Consider the following 27,410-nt stretch of genomic DNA (forward strand, 5'->3'; position numbering starts at 1 on the left):
CTTCCCCTGACACCTGTGTCCAACCCGACTAGGGTCAGGACTGATAGCGACCTGTGCACACACAGAGTACTTTTTATTTTATAATTTTTGCCTGTTTGTTTGACGTTCACCTTTATAGATTCAATAAATAAGACTAAATCTTATTTATTGCTGTAATACCTACGTAGGTGCTGAATAAACGTTTGTTAAATAAGCGATAGCCACTTAGTAACTAGTTTTGGGTTTTTTTCAACTTTTAGAAACTTTACTTTCTGTCAACCTCATTTCCCTTTTGTTTGCCTCTGCAGAAGAGCAGCTTAAGACCACTCAGTGGTTGCTCCTACTCATTCAGTGGCCTGAGCAATGAGAGCCTCAGACCAGTCTTCACTGGCAGACTGAGCATTCCAGTCTTCAGTAGGGAACTGCTGAATAGGCACAGAGGGCAGCTGCAAGCCTTCAGACCAGTCTGCAACTTCAGGTTAAATAGCAGCGAACTAAAGTAGTCCATTTACCCTTAAATTCCTCCTCAGTCACAGCCTTTTCAGCAGCAGCCTGCTCTTCCTTTTCAATCTCTTCAGGGTCTCCATAGAAGCAGAGATCAAGCATGACCTCCCATGGGAAGTGGTGCCACATATGTGGAGAACTTCCTGGGCCAGACTCCACCACATCAGACCCACTGAGTGAGCCCCCTTGTTGTTGCAAGGGATAGAAATGTCTACATAGCACAGAAAAGACTCTGTTACACAGAGCGATGGTAAGCAGGTTAACACAAGATGCCTCTGTGAGAGGCTGGTGGTCAGTCCTGGGGTCAGTAACCACCAGAAGTCTCAGCTCCCAGAAGGATTCCTGGATCCGGTTAGGGAAGGTTCCAGGAGAGAAGTGGCTAGCAATAAGAGTGGCTCTGGGGGCGCCTGGGTGGCTCAGTCGGTTAAGCGGCCGACTTCGGCTCAGGTCATGATCTCGCGGTCCGTGAGTTCGAGCCCCGCATCGGGCTCTGTGCTGACAGCTCAGAGCCTGGAGCCTGCCTGTTTCAGATTCTGTGTCTCCCTCTCTCTGACCCTCCCCCGTTCATGCTCTGTCTCTCTCTGTCTCAAAAATAAATAAACGTTAAAAAAATAATAATAATAAAAAAAGAGTGGCTCTGGTAGCAGCAGCAAACTTCAGCATAGCTCACTGGCCAATATTCCTGAATGATATGACAATGACATCAGCTAGGTTCTGAATGGCAACAATGGCTGCAGCTGCCACATCAGCAGCTTCTCCCAGGTTCTCTTCCAGATTTATGCTGTAGATACTATCACTTTTCCTTTTGTAGCTGTACTGCTCCATTCGGAAGTCAAGGTTGGTGCCATCTAAATCAGTTCCTGATACAAGGAATTTGAGGACATCCTCCTCTTTCATTTGCAGGACATCAAAAGGGTCCAGGCATTGTGGAAGTTTTCCTTTAAGTTATGATGTGAACGCAAAACAATGCCATATGGACCCCTTCCTGGGTAGCGTGGAAAGGTGGTATCTACTTTTCTTATCTGCATTCTCTCCACAAGTCAAGTCATTCAACCAATCACCCCTGGGCACATAGTTAAGCACAACTTCACCATATCACTCACCCTTTAAAGCCCTTTTCTGTGCTCTGGAACAAAACATGGACACTTTGTCATAGTATTCACGCCACTCTTAATCTCTCTCCACATTCCTCTGACTGTACTTCTTTACCCATTTGCATTCCACTAAAATTAGCCAAACAACTTTTTTTCCCCAAGTCTCACTCATCTTTCTCACTTTCCTGTTTGTGCTCTTGCTTTTGCCTTGAATGATGCTCCTTGAATTATTGGGTGGGAAATTTCGTTCTCTTTGTTTGAGATTCTGTTCAAATGTCCACTTTTCTGGTCTCCCCTGATCTTTCCCAAACAGATATAACCTCTATTTATCTTCATTTTACACTTCTCTCATAATGAAGCCATCCATCAGTGAGTTTGTAGCTTTTCTATCCCTCTGTCCTTTTGTTAAGCATTTATAGTGAGTTACTGAGGCACTGTAATAGACACTGAAAATATTTAGAAAGATGAACCACAGCCCCAGCTCCCATGAGCTCCCTTTTCAGTAACTGAGAATAACAAATTTAATCAATCTAGGATGTCATTGATGAGACACATTTGATTTTAGAGATGCTAAATATTAAAAAGTGCATCTTAGAATTGATGAAATGCCACATTAAAGTATAGTATACATAGGTTCCCATGGAGGTACATTTAATCTGGCTTTGGGGGTATAAGGGGATAGTTTCTTGGAGAATAGGACACCTGTGATTTATCTTACAAAATAAGAAAGCATTAGGCAAAGAAACAGCAAGGGTATTGGCAAAGGAACAGCAGGTTCAAAGTCAGAGAGGAGTGATAACAGAGCAGAACATCTGAAGATATTAAAATGCTTGAAGGCAGGTTCTTACATTGTTTCCTCCAGAGGACTTCATACAGAGCAGAGCCTTAAACAGTTGTCTTAGACAGAAATTAAGTTTATTCTGAGCCATAGAAATATTACCAAAAGGAGATCACCATTTATGTGCTACAGTGTAACTAAGCTTGTCACCTCCCCTTAAAATTTGCAACATGCAACTAACATTTCAAGGAATTTTGCAGAATAAATTGCCTGAGATGTTCAATTCAAAATCTGAAATATAACTGATAAATTTATCATCCATGACAACAGGGTCTGAAAGATTAGACTTCTGTATAGTTTGGACTTTCATAAACTGGTAGACTTGGCAAGGTTAACAGAGGTCAGTTGGTGTACATTCTCTATTCATGGTAAAACAAAACAAAACAAAACAAAACAAAACAACTTAGCTCTTAAAGCTATGGGCAACTTCTGGCCTCACTTTGTATTTGTCTTGGTCCATTCCATTCTTAGCTACATTTTCATTTTTGTGTGTGTTTTCTTCTTCTTTCTTGTAAAAGTTTCATCAAGATGTGAAAAATTAAAAATCCGGGGAAACTTCTTAAGCATGCCATTCTTTACCCTAAAATAGCTACCCCTTCCTTAATTTGGACAAGACTTGTTCAGTCTTGAGCAAAGAATAATCTGTAGGTTTATTAGGGGCACTAGCTTCTTGGATTCAATAATAAACAAGACAGACAACATTCCTTCTCTTATGGAGCTTCCCTTCTAGTAGAAGTGACTGACAAAACAAAATTACCAAATAAACAAAACAATTCCAGATTGTTAAGGAAATGAGAAAGTATTCCAAGAGAGCACAAAGGAGAAACCTTATTCAGTATAGGAGGTCAGTGGACACTTTGTAAAATGATGATGTATGAGTTGAATCCTGAAGAATGACAGAATTCCCACATAAAGAGTTGGGTGGGCTACATTCCAAATGAAAAGGAAAAACAACCATGAAAGCGTCTGAGCTGGGCAAGAAGTGGGCTTGCCCACTGTAGTGGGCTGTAGGACTGACAGAGCTTTCTGAAGAAAGGCAAGTGTAGTGAAATATGAAGCAGGAAAGGTAAAGTAGGGCAGACCACACAGGACCATATAGCCCTCAGAAACTATTTAGGCTCCCAACCTGAGAAAATTAGAGTTCTGATAGAGGATTTCAAGAGGAAAGAGACATGATCTGATTTATATTTAAAAAGCCTACTCTTACACTCTTGGTGGGATTTTAAAATGGTGTAACCACTATGGAAAAATGGTAGTTTCCTCAAAAAATTAAAAATATAACTACCATATGGTCCAGCAATCTCACTTCTGGGCAGATGGCCAAAAGAATTGAAAGCAGGGTCTGGCAGAAAGATTTGCATCTCCAAATTCACAGCAGCATTATGCACAATAGACAAGAGGTGGGAGCAACCCAAATGCCCACGGACAGACGAATGTATGAACACAATGTGAAATGTACATGCAATAGAATAGCACTCAGCCTTAAAAGGAAGGAAATTCTGACACAGCCAAACACGGATGAACTCTGAGGACATTACGCTAAGTGAAATAAGTCAGTCACAACAAGGCAAATTCTGTATGATTTCACTTACTATCTAGAATGGTCAACTTCATAAAAACAGAAAGTAGAATGCTGATTCATAGGGACTTCTTCATTACACAAAAGTTGCTAATTTGCAAGATGAAAAAGTTATGGAGATCTGTTACATAACAATGTGAATATACTTAATACCACTGAACTGTACATTTAAAACCTGGTTAAGGGGTGCCTGGGTGGCTCAGGTTGTTTAGCATCCAACCTTGGCTCAGGTCATGATCTCACAGTTTGTGGGTTCAAGCCCCTCACTGGGCTCCGTGCTGACTGTGCAGAACCTGCTTGGGTCTCTCTCTTTTTCCCTCTCTTTCTCTGCCCCTCCCAGATTTGTGCTTTCTCTGTCTCTCAAAATAAACTTAAAAAGTAAAATAAATAATAAATGGTAAAGATGGAAAATTTTATATTACATGTTTTTTTTAAATTATTGTTACCATAAAACTTACACTGGAATCCTATGAAGAATGGATTAGAGCAGTTAGAGGACAAAGGAGAAAGGCCATTTGGATGCTCTCAGGGGACTCATTCTGGTACCTGGAACAGGCATGTCACAGAGTCTGCAGTGAGCTCTGCCTCCTCACGCTCTACTGTGAGGAAACATCCAAGGCCCACAGACTCCAAGTTCTTACTTGCTTAAGCACAAAAACATTCCAAATGTTCGTGTATGTTATTCCTTCAAACTTCCAACATCCTTCCTCAGAAAAGATAAGAAACAACAACAAAAAAAATGAACTTTAAAATAGTTGGTGATGAAATCCCCTCTCACCTGGACTCATCTTTTGCCTGGAAGGAAAAAGGAAGAGGTCCAGGTAGCAGGTGGACTTTAAGCAATTGTATGTTATTCGCCTTGAGGATTAGTAACTCTGTGTCAGTCTCCCCTCAAAAATGGCCTTCTGATCGCTTTTAATAAACATGAGCATTGACCAAAAATCAAGTTAGAAATTTTTCTTCCTAATTTTTCTGTTTTGGATCTTAGTAGTAGCCCTCAATGTTTAAAATACTTGAGGACAAAAGAGTCCAAACTCCCTAACTTATACTGAGAGGACCTCTACATTCTTAGAAGATAATTATTTTGTATTTTGACAAAAATTACATTTAAAATTCGCTGTGAAGTCATTCATGCATACACAATAATTTATATCAGCTATACAAGCTACAAAGAATAATATAACAGACTCCCTATAATTATCACCCAGCTTAAGAAGTTGAATACTATCAATATAGTAGAAACCCCAGGTGCCCATCACTATTCATTTCTATCTCCCTCTCTATGGAGGAAACTGTTAAATTTCCTGTTCATGATTCCTTGCTTTTTTCAATTGTCTCACTAACTATCTAGACATGTATCTGGGAGAGTTTTATGTGTCAACTTCAGTAAGCTGCAGTATCCATTATTTGTTTCTCTGAAGGAATTTTCTAACAATGGGTATCATCTGCAGGTTTCTCAGATAACACCTCATTTGTGGACTGCTGCTTCAGCTCCTGCCTGAGAGTGTCCAGCCTGCTGGTCTTCCCTCTGGACTTAAGACTTGCCAGTCCCCACAATCACATAAGACAATTCCTTAAAATATACATACCACGTATACTGGTTCTATTTCTCTGGCAGGACATTGAATTGACTGATATAGTATCCCTAAAAAGTGTGTGGTTTTGGAACTCTACATAAGCTGTTTCATATTGTGGCTCTCTTTCTGCAATTTTGTGAAATTCATTCATGGTGACGTGTGCAGGTAGAGTTCATTTCTTTTTAATTTTGTAGAGTACTACATTGTATGGTACACCACAACGTACCATTTACTTGCCAAAGAACATTATATTTTTATTGTTTTCCTTTCTGGAATAACAAAACTGTAACAATAATGCTACAGAATTCTTATATATGTTTCTTGGTTCACATATGTATGAATCTCATTACGCATGTGCCTAGGAGTGGAATTTCTGGATCATATAAACATCTTCAATTTTGCTAGATAACCAAATTGTTCCAAAATGGTTGTATCTATCATCAGAAATATACTAATTTATATCCGACCAGTAATAGAAAAGAGCTATGATTATTCCATGTTCTTGGCAAAACTTGGCATTATCAAGGAAAATAACTGTATATAGGTAGATATACATTTGGAAATTGAATCAACATGGCTTACATATACATTATACAAGAGATGAAAGAGGGGTACCTGGCTGGCTCAGTGGGTTAAGCATCCAACTTCGGGTCAGGTCATGATCTCACAGTTCATGGGTTCAAGCCCCACATCAGGCTGGGCTGTGTGCTGACAGCTCAGAGCCTGAAGCCTGCTTCAGATTCTGTCTCCCTCTCTCTCTGCCCCTCCCTGACTCGTGCTTGCTCTCTTTCTTTCAAATATAATAAACATTTTAAAAAAATTTTTTAAAGAGATGAAAGAGAAAGGAGTCAAGGTTCATTTTCTGATTCTTATTTTTGCAATAATTAATATTCATTCTAAGTGTCATTTTTATCCATTTCTTTTTTATCTCAAATACATGAAATAGAGTTTAACAAATACTTTGTTTCACTAACTGATTTGGGTTTGTCTGTTTCTCAGATAAAACATCCTTCATGTGCAGAATCTTCCTTCAGCCACAAGGTGGCAAGCTAAGCATCCTCAAATTTAAAGCTCAACGCCTAGGTCTGAGTGTGATTGTTCTTAGAAAGTTTATAAAGCAAGGATTTATTCCCTAGTAGATTCTTTATGGATATAATATTCATGCTTCTTACATATTGTAATATCTTAATATTTACCCAGTTCTCCCTTCTGTAAAGGAGTAATCAAAAGTCCCTGTTCTTTTTTATTTATTTTAAATAAAACTCAGAACCTGTCACTGCTCCAGGAGCATTCTAATTTGGCTCCCTTTAATCACAGAGGACATTCAAGACTCTTTTGCCTGACATACAAGACCTCCTGGAAACTATCTTGAATCTGCATTTCTAGTTTCATTTCGTCTTATTTCATTTGCACTCCACACACACTCTGTCTCTCTCTCTCTCCCATTCTCTGCACATTTCAGTTCTCAAGGTCTTATTCAGCCACACAAAATTTCTCCCACATCTGTGTATTAGGCTGTTCAGATTTCCATGATATGGTGAGGGCTGCTGACTTTGAGGGCTGCTTCTCACTTTATGGTGAGGGTTATAACATTCAACATTCAGTTGAAACGCAAATTTGAGTCCCAGTTGCAATACCACCCTACTGAAGATGTCGGGTTTCCTCCAGCTGTTATCCATGACTCCTCTAAGGCCCTAAAACATTTTTATATAGCATTGTCAGAGCCGTCATGTTGTATTATGCCATTCTAATCTTTTTGTCTCTCTCTCTCTCCTCCAATGTTACTTACCAACAAGGAGTCATGATAGATTTTTCTTTGATACTGACCTAGAGATTTACACTATTGCTGGCCAGCTGGTAGGTATCAATGAATGTTAACTAGCTTCCTGAATGAATGAATGAATGAATGAATATGGCATAAAGGTGAATAATTTAACCAACGCATATTTCCCATCAGTATATACAGTACTTGACACAGAGCTTACATTGTTAGAATTTTTATCTGTTGTTACAGTTGTTGTTACTATAATTAAAATCATTTAAACATAAACACTGAGTTGCTTGTAAATAAGAGGTAGAAGACTTGGTTCTGTCCATGAGGAGGTAAGCCAAGGGGAGCTGGGGAGAGGGCGTAGCTCCGGGCAATGTGTGCATATGTAAATCAGTATAATATACTGATAAAATAAAGTAGTCCACTTAATAAATATGATTAAATAAATCATTGGGTTTAGCCACTGGCATGAGAAGTTTCCATAATTCAGCTGACATGTCAAATATTTTTCTCAGCAAACATATTATTGATTTTTCACAAAGGTTATAATTTAACAAGCACATAATATTGATTTTTTAACGCTCTCAGTCCAGAACTATAAGGATCTCAGTGGAATTATAATCCCTTCTAATTAAAAGCTTCAACATGCAAACATATGCTATAAGGCATTAGACACCATATGCTTCACTGTAATGTGAACTTGCTAACTTCACCTCTTTAGTCCTGTGAATAGAACTCTTTCCTGATCAGTACTTCCTTGCATTTTATTTTCTTGGTTGAGACATTTTTTTTTCTATTTTAATACAAAATTCATTATATCACTTGTTATTGAGTGTCCACTGGGTGCATAGTAATGGGCTATGCCCTAACATATTGTTTGTGACATGTTCCTTCTATTTATTTTCAGCTATTATTTTGATAAAGGTCTACTGTCTGCCAGATATTATTCTAGGACAAAGAATCTAAGTCTCAAAATATTGATACTGGTAGGCTGGAGGATCTTGTGTACGCGTTGGAAATATTTAAGAAGTTCATCTCAAAAGATATTCCAGAATTCTTTCAGTTATTTTCAGAGAAGAATTCTATATATATATATTCTATATATATATAGAATATATATATAGAATATATATATATAGAATATATAGAATATATATATAGAATATATAGAGAGAATATATATATAGAGAATATATATAGAGAATATATATATAGAGAATATATATATAGAGAATATATATAGAGAATATATATAGAATATATATATAGAATATATACAGTATATATAGAATACATATATTTATGTATAGAATAGATATAGAATAGATATAGATAGAATATATATATATATATATTTTTTTTTTTTTTTTTTTTTCTCAGACCCAAATTTGGGAACTTGATGTTTTTTAAGTCAAATCAAGTAGGAAAGCCACATTATATTGATTTTAGCCAACATTCTCAAATGGAGCACGTTAAGTCAGCATATAAATTGCTGTTGACTGTTACTGAATACCCACAGTGTGCCAGGCACTATTAATTCAGCTGAAACTCATTAATTCAAGTGAATAACTAGATCCCCCATTAGGAGGGCTCACATTTTACAAATGACCAAGCAAGAGAAAAACACCCAGCTGAAAGGCAACAGAACTGGCAGGCACTTTCATCATCTGCTGTTAATTGGAAGAAGTAGAACTTAATTTTATTCAGAATAATGCTTCATCATGGCTTTGGAAAGTAATGAAGTCCCAGGGGATCTGAATGGGCTCCTCTAATAAACTTTCCATGAGACATGGTATGTTGGTTGGAGGAGGAGAGGGGTTGGTTAGAAAATGTTAAGGGCTGTGGGGAGGTAGACTCAACTGAATGAAATCTACATTTTTGTATCAAAAGCAACAGAAAAATCACAAAGTTACTTTCTCTGGCCATCCATGGACTACTCCCTTTGAGGCTAATTTAGGGATTACACTAATGCAGGGTTGAGAGAAGAAAATGAGGGGTGTGCTGGACCTTGAGTTCCTGATGGAGTACTTGCTGGTCTAAGAGGTCTGGGTGCCTTCCTTTGCTGTGAAGGAAATTCAATAAATTAATATTCTGGAGGTAGAGTTCTCAGCCTTTTTCATATGACTTGCCATTACATTTTCCTAATGACAGACCATTCCTTACTGGTGTCTTCCTATCATTACATATTCTTTTAACAAATGTTTACTGGTTATTTCTCATGGTCTGGGCACTGTGCTAGATACTAAGAATACAACAATCAACAATATAATTTTATTTCCTTTTCTCATGGAGTTCACTTACAGTCTGTAGGAAAGCAGATATTAAATGCATAAATGACTTCTTAATTATAAACATATATAAGCTATGAAGAAAAAGTACAATGGAGATCTGGAGTCTATACCAGCAAGTGGCAATACGTATAGTGCAATAGGTCTGGATGATAATACAAATGATAGCCACCCTTAGCTGATCACCTATTCTGTCCTAGGCACTGTGGTAAGTACTTTGAATTATTTCTTATTTCTGCAATTACTATGTGAGTAAGCATCAAATAGGCTGTCGCAGATGAGACTTTCCTTATGCACTCCATGATGCACTCATCACTGTGCTGGTTGTACCTTGAGGGCTGCCATTTCGTCACCAGTCTTTTAAGACTCAGTTTAAATGTTACTTTGTGTGTGAAGCCTTGCACCCAGGAAGTCCATGTTCCTTCTGTGCTTTCCAATGCTCTTGGTTTAAACTCTAATATGGTGAAATATAATTGATTTATTTATATATGTGACTCCACCACTGGACTGTAATCTTCATGAGGAAGGACACTAAGTTTTAAGCATTTTATTTATTTGTATATCCCTTGCATCTTGTAAGCTCAGTGCTTGGTATTTATAGGCATTCATTAAATATGTATTGAATAACTGTTGAGTGAAATATAATTTGTGCTACAGTCTACAGCAAGAATGAAACATGTATTAGAAAATATGGATAGCATTTCATTTGAATTGCTGAGAAAGTATTTGAAAGGCAAATCATTCATTAATATCTAGGATAGACCATGCACCTGGTACACAATACATATTAATTTGAAGATTTAAAATGGACACTATTTTTTTGCTTCCTAAGTATTGATGAATACTATAAATGCCAAACAAAATAGCAACTAGGTTTCAATCACATAGAATCCACTTAGATAATTTAGTTTTACACTTGTTTCTCAATCTTGACTTCTGCTAATCCTAATGGGACAAAATGTCCATTGAAGAAGGTATGCTTTTATAATATCAAGCAATATCTAATATAATGAGTGATCCTGCAGTGGGATCTAAGCCCACTCTAAGCCATCCTTTGGTTCAACCTCCTGCTTGCAGGAGGATATGCTCAGGCCTCATGACTTTCACAGGCTGGACGAAGACTACCATCTAGATCTCCTAAGTCCTAAGCTAATGCCAACACTTCCTATAACTGCCTGTGTCTCTATCTAATGCCAGGCTCAAGAACAGAAGGAAAAGGAGAGAGAGAAAAAAAAAGTGTTGCTATCTACTTTTTTTTTTTAACATTTTATTTATTTTTGAGAGAGAGAGAGACAGAGCATGAAATGGGGGAGGAACAGAGAGAGAGGGACACACAGAATCCAAAGCAAACTTCCAGGCTCTGAGCTGTCAGCGCAGAGCTTGACCTAGGGCTGGAATACGTGAATGAACAGTGAGATCACAACCTGAGCTGAAGTCAGACGTTTAACCAACTGAGCCACCCAAGAGCCCCTCTACCTACTTCCTTCTTTGCATTTGGAATACTCATTTGTTTTAGAGGGAGAGTTCAACTTAACTCAAATTCCCAATGCCTACATGAAGCCTTCCAGATTTGCCTCATCTGAAAGGGCTCTCTCCCTCTACATTTTATCACTTGATGCTTAAAACAGTTAGCTTGAAAATCATATCATGGTATTCTGGAATTGCTTACATCATTTATTTAAATAAGAATCTAAGAGATGTATGTATTATGGCTTACAATTAAATGAATTTTAACAGTAATCTTTTCTTTTATTTTTTGATATTCCTCCAAGCAACTAGAAGAGTTGATGTACCTTGTGCATATTGTAATGATTCAAAAAAAAACCCTTAACATTTATTTCTTAGAAGAAAAAAAAATACACCTTTTTTAAAATTGCAGTCCAACTCCATTTAATTAAGTTTATCTTGAGTAATATTTCTATAAAAATCCATTCACTATTAGGCCACATTTCCTCATGCCTAACAAGGTGAATAAAATATAATAGTATCCAACTAAATCCATGTTGAATGAGCAAAGAAAGGATCTACTGACACCTGTGGTGATTTCAGCCACATCTGACAGTAGGCCTTCACAAAACATAATGATGAATATGGATGATGTAAATGGATGAATGAATCCACACCCACCACACGTCCATAGATGCAAGGAACGCTATGCATAATACTATTGTGACTTTTTAATTCTGTTTAAAATATATGTTGATACATATTTTTAAAGCCTGACATTTTTTTTAAATCCTTCCTCTAACATAATTAGTAAAAAGAAAGAACTGGATGACCTTTTGACAATAATCCCCTGAGTTGGAATAAATCGTGCTTTTCTCCAGAACTTGGTATTTCTGCCATGAGCAGTGGCATTGCAAGCTCAATGAAAGAGTCAAAATGTGTTAGATAGCACAGGGCAAGGTGGCATAGCTGACAGATGGGGTTCAGATGCTATCTCTGTTTCAGGTTGAAGCAGTTAAAAGGCAAGCCTAAAATTAGTTTTATTCTTGTCACTCCTGCAAAGCTGGCTCTTAGTTCCAGAAAGTTTAAGTAAAACAGCTAAATGAACACCAGAATGACTACAGTGACTTACACCTTCTTCCCGGCTTTGCCTCTAAGCAGACATATGATCTCAGTGCAGGTAGTTTTCATTATCTGGTAGAGAGATTCCTAACCCAAAAATTTTAGGGAACTAGGCCGGAACAGCAGTATTCTGTTGTACCGTGGAGATACACAGGTGTGTCGTGTTCATTTATGAGAAGCATTTCAGGTATTCTAATATTGTTAATACAGTGATTGTAAATGATTTACTTCAAAAAGGAGAGCAGATGTAAGAGGATATAACATCACATCTCACTCACTTACATCCTGTTGTGTTTGCTTTAAGGGAAGAGAAAGGAGTCCAATTATAGTAAATTCAACTACAATAAAGCACAGCTATTTTACCTAGGTTAGAACAATTGTAAGGTACATAACTGATGCTGTGATAATAAGAGGTGACTGTAATGCAGTATTTTAAGGGATTTCAGAGAAGCTTAGCTATGTTTACAGGAATGAGTTGCTCTCTATGCCTGCCATAGAAGAACAAATGTGAGAACACTACACAAGAGGCTGGCTAAGTCACTGTTAGCACTGAGCTTCAGTGATTTGGATCAGAGTCAAACTTAGGGGACTGGCTTTGCAGATTCCCTGGGGACACTACAAATGTCCCTAAAGGAAGACATCCACCCCCTAAAAAGAGTCCTACCCAAGAGTATACTGTACTGTTCCTTAATTTGATGAGACTGGAGGAGGGCTGATTGAGAGGGAATAGTAAGAAGGAGAACTTGAATAAGCTTAAAATATCTCTTGCTTTAAATATTACCATAAATAGCACCTCCATTTTGTTTTATTCCACATATAATGTGGCTTAATATTTATGTAGATTTTTCTTTAATAAAAAGGCAATTCTCATATAACTATGCTTAATCATGGTTATGAGTCTCAAATTTCCTTAATTGTCTGATGGTTTGGACCAAATATTATCCAGGACCCCTCTTAAGAGTCTCTGATTCGGTGATTTTTCTCAAATAGCAGATATGAGTGCCTGGCTACTGCCACCTGGTGGCAGCTACCTGGACTATAGTTATTAAACCAGGAAGTCCTTCTCTAGGTGTTTGCAGTTTCAAGTCTGTTTAGTGATGATATCATAGTGTAATGTGATCAGTTTGTAAATTGAAATAGCCTTGAGAGACAATTCAGTCCATATGACTTTTTATAAAACAAAAAAAACAATCTAATTTTAAAAACTTCTAGAGATAGATTCTCCAACTTCTCTTGTGTCACCATTTCTATGTTAAACTTGTTTGAAGTTCTTTGTATTAATCCTAGCTGATTTATTCCCAATGCATATGTATATGTTTAAAGAATTTCTTTCTGATCTTGAACTCAAAAACAAAACTAAAATGTGCGCTCGCTCTCTCTCTCTCTCTCTCTCTCTCTCTCTATATATATATATATATATATATATATGTGTTAAACTATATATATAACTATATATATGTTCCATATATATATGGAACTATAAGGTTCCAATAGAACCTTCTGCCATGTAAAATAGTTCCCTTTCCATTAGTACTCCATGCACTCAAAATACTCATAAAATGTCTGCATTAGCTGAAAGCATGGGCTTCAAAAGTAGTACAATGGAGAGTCAGCACAGTTGTAGGGGTTTTGGTGTAAATCTACCAGTTACTTAATGTATAACTCTGTGGAGATTATTTAATTTCACTGAGTCAGTTTCCATTTGTACATGGGGATGAAAATCCCTACCTCCTAGAGCTTATTAGATGAATAAAGTGACTAGAAAATAATAGTGTCTAGTAAATGATAGTGGCATCCAGTGGCACTATGGATGCCACTGAGGGAACATTTCCAAACCTGAGGAAAACAGCACAATGCCTGGAACACAGTATGTAATTAGTACATATCTGTTGAAAGAACGAGCAATAATTACTCACATTCAGATGCTAGCTGGGAAGGATCACTTGATAGGATTTGATGCTCTAGATCAAATTCGTATAGGTAGAAGATGGGTTTAATCACAAAACAGGTGATTATGAGAATAGGACCCAGATCATATCCTACTATAAATTATATTTGATTGTACCCCCGTCCACTTCTCCCATGAATTCTTTGAAGGCAGTGGTTATGTTTTAAATATCTTTACAACCTCCTTACAGATTACAGTAGTCCACAAATATGATCTCAGTAAATATTTAATCTAATTTAGTGCTACTGACCCTTAACACAACACTGTTTCTAGATGAAATTTAACATGATAAAGTAATTGCTTTTCCCTTCTGTATAAGGAAGTAGAATAAAAAGAATAAGTAGAATAAGAAGCTCTTTCTCAGATACATACTACTGGTTTTAATCTTCAGTAAGAATGAATAGCAGTCTAGGGCTCAGGTGTAGGGCACCTGGGTGTCTCAGTTGGTTGAATATCCGACTCTTGGTTTCAGCTCTGGTTACGACCTCACAGTTGGTGAATTTGAGTCCCAAATTGGGCTCTGCGCTGAAAGCACAGAGCCTGCTTGGAAAATCTCTCTCTCTCTCTCTCCGCTCCTCCCTGCTTGTTTGCTTGCTCTCTCTCACTCTCTCTCTCTCACAAAAAAAATACACATAAAAAATTAAAATTAAAAATGAAAGAAACTCACTTGCAAATACCTATATAGTGCGGTCAAAAATGTAAAAAAAAAAAAAAAAGCTGGACACACAGAGGATATAAGGGTTAGGTCAAAAAGTCCCCGTGTCCCCCAAGATTTGAGCTTGTATAAAAAATGGCAGGGGAAATCCTCTGTCACAAGTCACAATGTGACAAATCAAATTATATAAGAGTGTTAAACCAGACTGTGTGGTTTAAGAAAAGCACAGCTGTTTGTAGTCAAGAGGAAGGCCGCCATGCTGCCACAGCTCCTCTAACCTTGTTCCACTTTCAAGTGGATTGCAGGATACATTTTGTAAAAACTGTACTATAAAAAACCCTGATGTAGTCCTTTCCCGGGTCTGCAGAATGAAGAGGGTCAGCTTTACTTAAGTGATTGGCTTCCTGTTTTTCTTAATTATACAAAATGAGGACAATGCAAAACACAGCTGGTGAAAACTCGGATGTTGCTCAAAGCCTGAAACACATCACTACTTTGCGATGAAAAACAGAAAATGCTTGCTAGTGAGGGCAGAACAGCAGTGACACATTTCCAGGGGCATGCTTACTATGGCTGAAAAACTGATTTCACCTGAGAAAATGAGACAAGGTGAATGTCTAGCTGCGGGGTATAAATGGTACCTCAGACACATGTTATTGAACAGAAGAGGAAGGAAGAATGGGAAAAAAAGCATGAGGGAGGGCAGTGAATAATTGGCTTATGGATCGTTATGATTATGCTACCTTGAGGGTGACACAGAATTTCTTCACTATACATGAAACTCAAACTACCCTAGGCAGTGAGTAAACAAGCTGCAATGTATACAACTAGATAACTAGTCAGTTGTTGAGCATGGCATAGAATGAGCCTTCGTGGGGAGGAGAGGCTGTATTGCTTACGCAGGCTTTGGAACAGATATTAGGTACTATTTGACACTAAACGAACTACTCGTGTATTTGATGACTCTTTGGTGGATCCCTACTCATCTTTCAAGGCTGAATTCAAGTACTGCTTCCTCTGTGATGTCTTATCTCAACAATCAGGCTGAAATAACACACCTCCATTGCACTTCCTCAGTGTTGGGTAGCACTTACTAGAGGATCAAAATTATTTGTGTATACAACTGTCTTTTTGCTCTATTATGAGCTTTTCAAAAGTAGAGTCTATAACTTGATAATTTTTTTATTATTCTCCCTGCAATGAGCATCATGCAAGCCCTTAAAAATAGCTCAATAAATGTTAATTGGATGAATTAATCAAGGAATTAGAATAAATATATGGTTGAATAAAATATATGTCTTTATGTGTTTGACCTCACTGTTAAAGTGTGCAAATAAACTCAGTTCAACACACCTTTATTTTATCATGCACTTACTGCAGGTGTCATGCTTGATATGGTTAGAAGAAAGGGTAGCTACTAAACTTGAAAGTTGGAATTAAATACTGCATGACTGCTGAAGGTTTGAAGCCCTGAGCTTCAGTGTCATGCAGCCATCAAAAGCCATCCAATTACTAACTCGTATAAAACTTGTTAATTGGCCTGACCTTGGCCAGAGTCATCTCACAATAGCTATTTTCCTCTTCTACCATATTAACAAGACCTTAAAATTTTAGTTGAAGGGCACCAGGGTGGTTCACTAAGTTAAGTGTCCAACTCTTGATTTCGGCTCAGGTCATGATCTCACGGTTTGTGAGTTCGAGCCCCATACCCGGCTCTGTGTTGGCACTGTAAGGCCTGTTTGGCGCGCGCGCTCTCTCTCTCTCTCTCTCTCTCTCTCTCTCCCCCCGCCCCAACTCCACCCTTCTCCAGCTTTCTTGCTCTCTCACTCTCAAAGTGAATAAACTTTTTAAAAAATTTTAGCTGAATATAAAGAGATAATTTTTTTTTCTGTAAGAGAGCTCAGACAATCATAGGAAGAAAATAAGCCTTAATGGAACACTGGTCAGTAGTCTAATATGGTGTCGAATGAGGTTTCCTGAGAAAAGAGGTCTTATGCGTTAATTAGGATTTAAAACAAGTCCTAAGGGTTGTGTGATGTTTTTCTTTTTTTAAAAAAGCTGCTCCTATAAAAGTGATGACTCTTTTATGACTCCCTACTTTTCTTTCATAACTGCTTCAGTATAAGGGTCATTACTCATTACTGTTATAGAAGAAGGCTATATTTCACAGCCTCCCTTGCAGCTACATGTGGCCATGGGACAACTTGTGACTGATGGAGCATATACTGAAGTATCTTGTGGCAGTTTCAGAAACACTCCTTAAGATACAGTGTTTATGCACCCTTTCTCAATTCCTTTTTGTCCTGCCATTTTCATTAAAATTGAGGCCACCTATGATAGATCAGCAAGAGAGAACAAGATGGGTCACTAACACTGTGCAGCAGGCTAGCTATGGCCTGAATATTTAGGCTTTTCAGTGAGGGAGAATTAAACTTTTATTCCAGTTAAGCTACTGCTATTTTGGTTTCCCTTCAGTTGGTGGCAGTGCCTAATCCTAACTAAGCATCCATGCTGACTTTTGTGTTCACAACTCAATTATGGATGAGGTGGGGTGCTGGTTAAATGAGTGAATATATGGATGTACGGAAGGATAGACCTTTAAATAAAAATTACTGAAAACTTCACTAGGAGTCCTTCAATCTACATTTGTAGAATAAAGATGGACATAGGTCTTCTACAACTAGGCCCTACCTAACTTTCCAGCCTCCAAATATACCCAGTTACTGATAACCTTCCAACCCAGTCACTTGGCAGCTTCCTCCCTGACACTGATTATGTTGTCTTGTGCCTACTTCTTTTTCTGATTTACTCCTACTTTTTCCAAATCCTGCTCAAGTGTTATCTCCTACAAAAAGGCTCCCTTGATGCCCTTCCCAAGGTGAGGTGCCTCACCTATGCTCACCTATATTACTCAGTGCATACTTTTGACTTAGACCTGATCTCAGTTAATGATAATCATTTATTCTTACCTCTATCTCTTTTCCCTGAAGTGTGAGATTCTTGAAATATGGGATTACTGTGCCTTTGTCATCCATGTTTTTTAGTGTCTACGCCAAGGCAGGTACTACATGGCATCACTGGATTTGCTTTCCATTATATGTAAGTTCCTTAATTTCTATTACTTCTTTCTCTGAGGACATCTTTCTTTCCCCTTTCCTCTCCTCCTTATCAAATTAATTCAGAAAATACATTTTGGGTGCCTACTTGGCCAGATACTGGATTAGAAATATATTTTAAAGTTAATTTGTCAAAAATTTCCTCTGCATTTTATTCTATTCTTTTCTGCCAATTTCTTCATAGAGTGAAGTTATCCTCGTGACTCAAAGCTTGAGGACTAGGAAAGGGGGTTGGAGTAAAATCTGTCTTTTGACATTTAAAAGATATGTGCTAAAATTAGAGAATAGTTAGCACTTCTATTTAATAGTGAGATGAGGCCACATACATTTATGAACATTCAAAATAGCCCAGCTCTGTGTTCCTATCGGCTACATAGGCGTACACTAAAAAGCGGAGTACATGGAAAGAAAGGTGAAAGATTGGTTTGTCATAAATACAGAGTAAGCTATGTCTTAGTTGGGGTAGTCTTCTCCTCTTTCTCCTCCTTCCCTTCTTCCTTCTTCTCCTTTCTCTTTCATCATCTGTATTTCTATCTACTTCTTCTCCTCCTTCTGCTTTTTCTTCTGTTCTTCTATCTCTGTTTCTTCCTCCTCTCCTCTTGCATTCAGAAGCAAGCTCAGGCTATATTACACTCACATCACAGGGAAGCATACCAACAGAACTCTTATATGAACTGCTTATGAAAAGACAAGTCTTGTTCTCTACACGACAAGATTCAGCACAACACCCTCCATTCCATCTGTTCACTGAATGTCAAGTGCCCATGTGTAAATCCCTCTTTTCATATGTTATCAATGCCCTTTCCTCACTTATGGGTCACCAGTACACGTTACTTCCATACAGCTTCAAGGGAGCCAACATGTACATGCAACAAGCCTTGGGATTTCAGTTATAGTTAACACATAGAGCCAGAATGACAGACTGAGTGGTGGGGGCATGGGGTGGAAGGAAGGCTTATTTCCAAACATATTCATCACCTCAAGGAACAGAGAGAAAATAAGCATGGAAGGTAAAACACAACTTGTTAAATACACATGTAAACATTTGGGGTTTAATAGTAAGTATTTTTAATTATTATATACTATGTCCCAAACACAGCTCTATATATGTCCTCTGCTTTTTCTCAGTTTTACTTATAACTTTTGATGTTAACAGTTATATCCTCATTTTACATAGAGGAAAGTGAGATTTTGAGAAATTAAGGAAAGTCTGGATTTAAATCCATATCTTTTTGAATCTGATGTTGCAAGAGATTGCAAAAATACCACAAATCTTTGCAATACTTTCTATCAAGAGATAAAGACCAGTGGTTGAAAATGGGGTGGCTATGACATGCTTTGGTTAATGGAATGCAGCAAAATGATTTGGCAATAGGCTGAGCTTAGACCTCAAGAGGCCTCACTTCTTCTCACTCTCTTGGGGTACCTGTCACCAGAGCCATATAATCAAACCTGAGCTAGTTTCCTGAAGAATAAGACATTATGTGGGGTGGACATGATCCATCACAGTTGAGACATTTTAAGCCCATCAACCCTCAGCTGAGATCAGCCAAGCCTACCCTAGATCAGCAGACCATGTCGCTGAGACTAGACCAAGGGTTAGGTAATTTTAAGAGTTACGTTTAAGCTTTAACTACTTAAAATCTTAACTATTTTTAAATATACCTACTGAATAACAAGTTATGCCTGTTTGCATCTGTAGTACTTACATAAAATTAAAAAGTCAGTTGATCTAAAGAAAAGCATTAACAGTAACTCAAGGTGGTATTTAATGTGAAAAAAAAGATTATGATAGAACATATATTACTGATTTTTTAAATGTTTATTTATTTTTGAGAGACAGAGAGAGACAGAGAATGAGTGGGGGAGGGGAAGAGAGAGGGAGACACAGCATCCAAAGCAGGCTCCAGGCTCTGAGCTGTCAGCACAGAGACTGATGTGGGGCTTGAACTCACAAACCATGAGATCATCACCTGAGCTGAAGCTAGACGTTTAATGGACTGAGCTATCAGGTGCCCCTAAATTACTGATTTTTAAGAGTCAGTATGCAAATCTATATCGCTTCTTATTGAAAGAAATAAGATCCAAAAGGATGCACCACTAACATTAAAGGTGGGTTGGTAGATCATGAATGATATTACACTCAAATACTACTGAGGAGAAAAGCTACTCTACCTTGAACCACATACATTTAAGACAATCTTTTCCTTAGGTACAACCATTCAGGAAAAGAACCAAATGCCATAGGCACCTAGACTGGGCGTACAGACATTTGGTTTTAACAGGAGAATTTTTAACATAAAAGCAAATGTTCAGTCTCTCTTTTGTGATAGAGGAAAATCAGATACAGCAAGAAGGAAAAGCAGTCCACGAATCTGGGTGTTATTATGGCACTGGCCATTTCTCCTAGCATTTCTTCAGTGAAAATGTTAGCTTGCAATAACGGTTCATCTTCATGTTCCCGGCTGGCAAGCTCTGAGTCACTCACAAAGTTCCTTATGAACAATGGAGAAGGACTATGAAGACTTCTTAACGGCAGCTGTGATGAGAGAATCATAGAATACGATAGCATGGAAGGGGTTTAATCATCTATTCAACCAACTCCTTTATTGCACAGAAAAGGAAGTGAAGATCATGAAGAAGCATAACTTGTTCAGTCAGATGGCAAGTCAGCAGTGAGAGAATGGGTGATACAGACCTTGTCTCTCCACTGAACTTTCTCCCATGACTCAGGGCTCTGGCTCCCTCTTTGCGGTTCACTGAGTGAAGCAGAGTGACTGACTTAGGCGTAAACTGGGATTTAGGAAAAGGCAGCTACCTTTCCAAAAACTTCTTTCCTCAGCAAGGAGGAAAGAAAAGTATGTACATTTTTACTGCTGTGGAGTTTGTATCTCAGAAATTATGTTACAAGTCACATAATGTTCCCTTAAGCTAATATTTCCCTTAGTAAACAATAACAACAACAAAAACAACAACCTCAAACTGCTTAAACAATAATGGCAAATTAACAAATTAATGTCATTGTTTGTCTGTCTGGTCTCTTCCTTTTTGGACCAGGTTTTATCTAAGTGTGTTCTAATTTTACTACTTTGGGAGCCTGATACCAATTAGACTTTAATATTTTATGTAAAAAGAAACCGCAGCCAAGCTAAAGCTCCTTTAAAATCTCTTTGCCTGAGGTTTTAACGTTGACTATAATGATCTTAGGAACATGTTAACATTAATGAATTCATCTGGAAAATGCTTCAGGGTAGCACGTCCTGTACTGTGCCCAGTATCATAATGGGAGATACAGAACTTCATGACACTCTACACTATCTGCCTGTTGGTCATCAGCTCATACCTGCTTCTCTTGGCACCTCAGTCCTGACATGTTCCAACTAGGATGCCCCCATCCTTCTCTGAAATGTGCTCTTGCTTCTGTATCCCCTATCTTAGTGACTGGAATCATCATCTCCACATGTGCCCAAGTTGGAAACCTGAGCATCTTCTGATTTTTCCACTGCTTTCTCTTCCACCTGCACCCAGAATCTACCCAGCTGATCAATTACAATTCTGTCCAACTACACCTTGTAGTATGTCTGTGAGACTGACCACCCCCATACTGATTCCATCTCTACACGACTTCCCTGGGTAGGCTCATCATCAGCTGTCTCCTCAACACCTGTTACTCTCAGTTGGCAATCCCCTGCTCTAAGCTGGGTTCCTTTCAAGTCGATTTGCCATTTGAGTTAACCAAATCTTGTCAGTGGCTTCACCAACCTTTTATGTCCCACTTCATTCAGGATAAAATCTAAGTTCCTTAGCAGTCGATACAAGCTTCCCTGTGATCTTATTTCTTTTTACATTTTTAGCTTCATCTCCTGTAACTCTTCATGTTATAATACTGGATTACTTACAGTCAGTTGCTTCTGATACACAGGATTCATGTTTATGAACCCCTCAGATCCCCCTCAGGGAGCAGTCACACACTCTCCACACATAACCGACCCCCCCCCCCCAATTTTTTTCCTTAGTTACTTCCTATTCACCAAAACTCAGTTCAGACAAGCACCTCCAGAAAGCTTTGTACTATCCCCCAACTCCCAGGCTGGGCAAAGTGGACTCAGTATTTCCATATGACTCTGTGCACAAGACCCTTACAGCACTTTTCATGTTAAATAGGAAGCATGTGCTTTATCTCACAAACTATACAGGTTTCTTAAGAGAAAGTTGTCTTGAGACAACTTCTGTTACCCTGTATCTGCATACTGTTTTTCATCTCTGGCTAAATAATATAATCATCTGGGAAAACTTAAAAAAAAAAATATCTATGGCCGGGTCCCTATTAACACTATAGACCAATTAGAATCTCAGGGGTAGAGCAAGATACACTCCTTGCCTCAGGACCTTTACAGTGGCTGTGCCCTCTGCCTGAAGGGCTGTTCTACATGGCTCACTCTGCTCCTTGTTCAAGTCTTTTTCTCAGATAACATTTTCTCAATAAGGCCTACTTTGATCTATTTAAACGTGATAGCACTTTCCCCCCACAGTCTCCAATCCCTTTTTTACTTTTGAGAGAGAGGGAGAGAGGGCAGGCAAGCAGGGGAGAGGCAGAGAGAGAGGGAGACACAAAATCCGAAGCAGGCTCCAGGCTGCAAGCTGTCAGCACAGAGCCCTACACAAGGTTCAAACTCACACACCGTGAGATAATGACCTGAGCCAAAGTCGGACACTTAACCAACTGAGCCACCCAGGCACTCCTCCAATCCCCTTATTAATAGCACATATAATTCTATAATGGTATACAATCCACTTGTTGACTACAGTTGTTGTTTATCGTCTGCCTCCCTAAGTGTAAGGGTCATCTATTTTGTTCACTAATGTCGCATCAGTGCCTGGCTCATAGTAGGTGTTTGTATGTATGTATGTATGTATGTATGTATGTATGTATGTATGTATGTATATATGTATGTATGTATCCATCTATCGAATAGATGAATGATTGGATTCTTTTTGCCATGTATGGTTTAGTGGAAAGAGATGTTTATGAAATTATGAAAACCTGGAAAAGTGGAACTGATTAATTTTTCCTCTAGGGATCAAGAAATGCTTCGTGGAGGAGGAGATAATTAAGCTGAGGCTTGAAGGTTTTTCCAGGCAGAGAAAGAGGGCAAGTTATTAAAATAAATAATGTTTTGATAAGCAACAAGCATTAGAGCCAATATAGTGCAGTCATTCAATAAGGTCTTGTTAACACCAAAAGACAATTCAGGAAGAGGGAACATTCATGAGCACAAAGATTAGAAAGTGCATGTCTATTTGGAATGGTGTAGTGGGCAACTAATGAATGATTAAGACTGAACTGATATATTTTGGCTAAATTCTATGATTTTTTTATTGAATAATTTATTTCTGTAAATGTTACAAAGAACTGACAGATAGATGATAGATAGATAGATAGATTTTCTTACAATGTTAAAATCTGTTCAAGTAACTTACTGTCATTGATATACTTGTTACCCACATGTTTGTTAGATTTCACGTGGCTTGCATTATTATTAAGCTCGTGTGTGTGTGTGTGTGGGGGGGGGGTGTGTGTGGGTGTGTGTGTGTTTTCTATCCACTTAGACCTAACCTTCAATAGTACAAATAAGGGCCTCATGATCTTTCTTTCATACTCATGATAGTAATATGCCTACAAAGACTATTAACAAATGGGTCTCCTAAAAATTCATTCATCTTTTCATTCATCCAGAGAAAATGTTTATTTTATTTAAACACCTACTACTTGTCAGACACTGTTATTAAGAACCAGAGACATAGACAGGAAATTTGAGTCCAGTGCAGAGATGGAAAAAAAATCACAATTCAAGGAATAAGAGCGTTTATGTAAATATATGATATATATGGGTTTTATACATACATATATATGTATGTAAACATACATACATATATATATATACACATATATATGTATGTATGTATAAAACACTGAAGTATTTTATAAGCACTGAAATAGTATAAATAATCTATCAAAATGGAGGCAAGAACCAGAGGAAGTTTTCTGAACAATGTCATTCTTGGGCTCTTTTCCCCTGAAAATGATGTTCATGTCAGATATTTTATATAAATTTAAATTATATTTTAAGAGATACACTCATATAGAGGTAATAATACCATTAAAAAGACATCAATCTGCTTCAATCGCATATTAAGAGAGAAAGAGAGTTTTCTGATAAGACTTTAATCAATTCCACTTACATTCAAAACTCAATAATACATAGTGCCAAAATTTATGGTTTCCTATGTGAAGTGGCAAAAAAAAAAAAAAAAAAAAAGCACCTGGGGTTTTGGTTAAAGGGGGAAAATATTATCAGCCGTTCCATCACTAAACTATATCCAAAGATAAGTAGTAATTAACCACCTGGAGAAGAGAAGGGAGGAAGGACGTTTCAAGAATAAAATATAGGTGCAAAGGTGCCAAAGCATAGGAAGAATGGCCAACATGGAGATCCCAAAAGTATGTTGCTATATGGAAGGAATATGGGGAGGTTGGCAAAGTGAGTCTTCAGAATATGGACATTATGCTAAAGATACTGAAATAGGCCAAAATCATAAAGGTACAGATATGCTTAGGAATTTGGACTATGTCATAAGGTAATGAATGATAACTAGGAATGTCGTAGGCAGAGGGGCAGAGGAATCCAATAAGTGATCCCTATCATATTAATTCAGGCAAGAGATAAGAAAGGGCTAAATGAAAGTAATGCTAGTCCAAAAAGAGAACAACAGATGGAGGCATAATTGACAGAATTTGGTGGCTGCTGGAATGTGGGGGCTGCTGGAGAACGAGATGTCTGGGATGACTCCCAAGTTTCTGGCTTGAGCAGCTGAGTGCCTGGAAGGTGCCACTCACCATGAGAATGAGTTGAGAAGAGGAGGGGAAAGATGAGGAGCAAGTTTTATGCACTTGAAGTTTGAGGCCTTATAAGTAGCAAGGAGAAAATAACTTATTAGCTGATTCTGGAACTCAGGGGAATTGGGCTAGCTACCTGAATGAAGAAATACCATGAGCACCTGTGATCCTTAGGAATCCCTCAGCTGCTTATCTCTTTCTGCAGTCTACCAGGAGTTTGCAATAATATTCCAGGGGTTTCAGGCACCCCCTGACAGACATTTTCCTGGATCACACATGCACTTGAAGAGTTGAAAGAAATATATATTAAAACAGATATAAATACCTTAAGTCTGGAGTGTAAAATTTCCATGGATTTTTAGGACAAAACCAGTCTCTAAATGAACTGTGGGCTCTTTGACTCATGCTTACAATCTCAGCCTCACACTACATCCACAGACCCCTGAGATGTATGTTCACCTCTTCTGCCTTTGGTGAAAACATTTAAACAAGACTACACTACAGCAGTTCACAGGCCCTGTGTGATTTGGGTCTCGGTGAGCAGCCCATTCAAGAGGTCTGCCTAGAAGAATTTGACACACCTTCTAGCTCCAAGTAAAAGGCAGCAAGCTGCTGCTGCTGTGCTTTTGCTCAGCTCTGTCGCCCTGTATTTTGAAAAGACAGTAAAGATCGCTATTGAAACACTGGAATGTGGAAAGAAACAGCGAGCTATTTGGACTTTACAGTTCCTTTGGAGTGAATATAGTACTTGTGTTTTAATTTCATCCTTACTCCATGTAAGACCAGTCATTCACAGATCTTGAATTCACTTTAGGAGTTGCCTGCTAAGAGGTCACATGCTTCTTTTGTATTTAGTTGTTACTTCTTGCCTTCAAAACACATATTACAAAGTGTAAGAAGATTTCTGTTACCATCAGGTAGCCTCTGGGTAAAGAATACTCAGCATTTACTGATCTCAAGCTAATCAAGCTTCAGTAGAAGAAAAGGTATTTTTAAAAGTGTTAAAGTCAGTTAATGAAGTTCTCCTGTTTTGGAGAAACAGTCAAAGACCATCCCCGGTCTTCACAGGCAACGACTCCAGTATTTGCAGGTAAACAGCTGCTTCCATCATTCCTTATGGTAGAACTCATCATTTTATTTCCTTTCACGATTATTTAATAAACAGGAGTAGCATTGCAGCAAACAACAATTATGAGAAATTTAGGTTTTTTTTGTTTTCAATAATAAATCTTCCATTTGTTAGAGCTTTGTGGTAAACTGATGAAGGACAATCCATCTCTGAAGGTCTGACAGAGTCTGTTTTTCTCCCTCGCATTCTCCTTATCCAGACAGGCCTTTCTTAGGAAAGGAAAATCTCATCACCAAGTACTATATTTATTTCCTCTATGAGTCATTCTTATCATGATTATCCCTCCAGCATTAAGCCAATTTTTTTTTTTCCCTAAAGGAAGGAGGAGGAAGGATAATTTTTAAAGTTTACAGACAAACTACTATGGACAACTTTGCTAAGCTATTTCTCAAATTTAATTTAATCTTTAAAACATGATAGATATTACTCTTCCAATTTTATAGTGTCTCTCATGCCAAATTTATAATTACAAGAAATTCTGTCTATTGGCTATTTTTAAAAAGTAATTTAGCCATTTTTTCAAGTGGAGACAGCTTTTAAGAAATCAATGTTTATTTACTGTTCATGTTCACAAATAAAGGAGCTGGAGTTCTGAGTTAAATTAACTGATACCCACTTAGAAAGTGGTAGGATCATGCTTCAAACTCAGGTCTGTCTGATCAGAGAGGAAAAGATGGCAAGATAAAGTTAGGTGAGATGAATCACAGCTTCGAATTCCAGACTGAGAAAAAGCTGAACTTGATTGGACCAACACTCAAAAACTAACGTAAATTCTTGATTAAAAAGGCAATGTAATGAGGGTTATATTTTAGGAAGACTCATTAAGTTTATCAGGGACTTGGATTGCAGGGATAAAAATTATACTAAGCTTGGAGGGGGCAAAGATATAAAAAAAAGTTGGAGGAGTCAGTGTTATCCAAAATAAAAATAAATAGAATTAAGGAACTATAATTATAGGGTAGCAATTAATGATGGACCAATCTGAATTCTATCTATCTATATATCCACATCTATAACTAGACCTATATATCAGTGAATCATGGTGGTAAATAAGTGAGGTGCCATTTTATAATCTTCCAACTGTAGAAAGACCAGACCATTCAATAAATTATGAGACTCGCTGTTCTCCTCTATAAGGTCAAGGAAAGAATCTTGAATGACAGAAAGAGGGATTTAGATTGGACACAGGGTTTATAAGACAGGGAGTCATTTTGATCTGTGGTGATGATAGCGTATCCTTCCTAGAAACCCTTGTGCATCAGGACAGGCAGGCATGTACCTCAGCTCAGCTAAGGGCCAGGTGTCGTCCTGATTTTATTTTATTCCTCCTGAAGGAGCTGCCTAATATCATTGTTTGTCAAGAGTAAAGAGCACCGATTTCATGGTTTTGCTTACATTTGACCCAGTGAAAGAGACAGGAACTCCAAGCTTCCTTGAAAGGTCTATTCCAGCCTGATGATTTTGTG

At 37.9% G+C, this 27,410-nt stretch overlaps 1 protein-coding gene and 1 pseudogene across 8 annotated transcripts in view; both read right to left on the reverse strand.

Annotated features, from left to right (window-relative positions):
- The window catches only part of DLG2 (discs large MAGUK scaffold protein 2), a 2,113,447-nt gene that overhangs the window by 1,026,728 nt on the left and 1,059,309 nt on the right, over positions 1 to 27,410 (reverse strand). The window lies entirely within an intron of this gene.
- On the reverse strand, positions 223 to 3,950 carry LOC132660576 (small ribosomal subunit protein uS2B pseudogene; annotated as a pseudogene).

Source organism: Panthera onca, chromosome D1, assembly GCF_046562875.1.
Source record: "Panthera onca isolate mPanOnc1 chromosome D1, mPanOnc1 haplotype 2, whole genome shotgun sequence".
In the NCBI taxonomy this organism is placed as follows: domain Eukaryota; kingdom Metazoa; phylum Chordata; class Mammalia; order Carnivora; family Felidae; genus Panthera; species Panthera onca.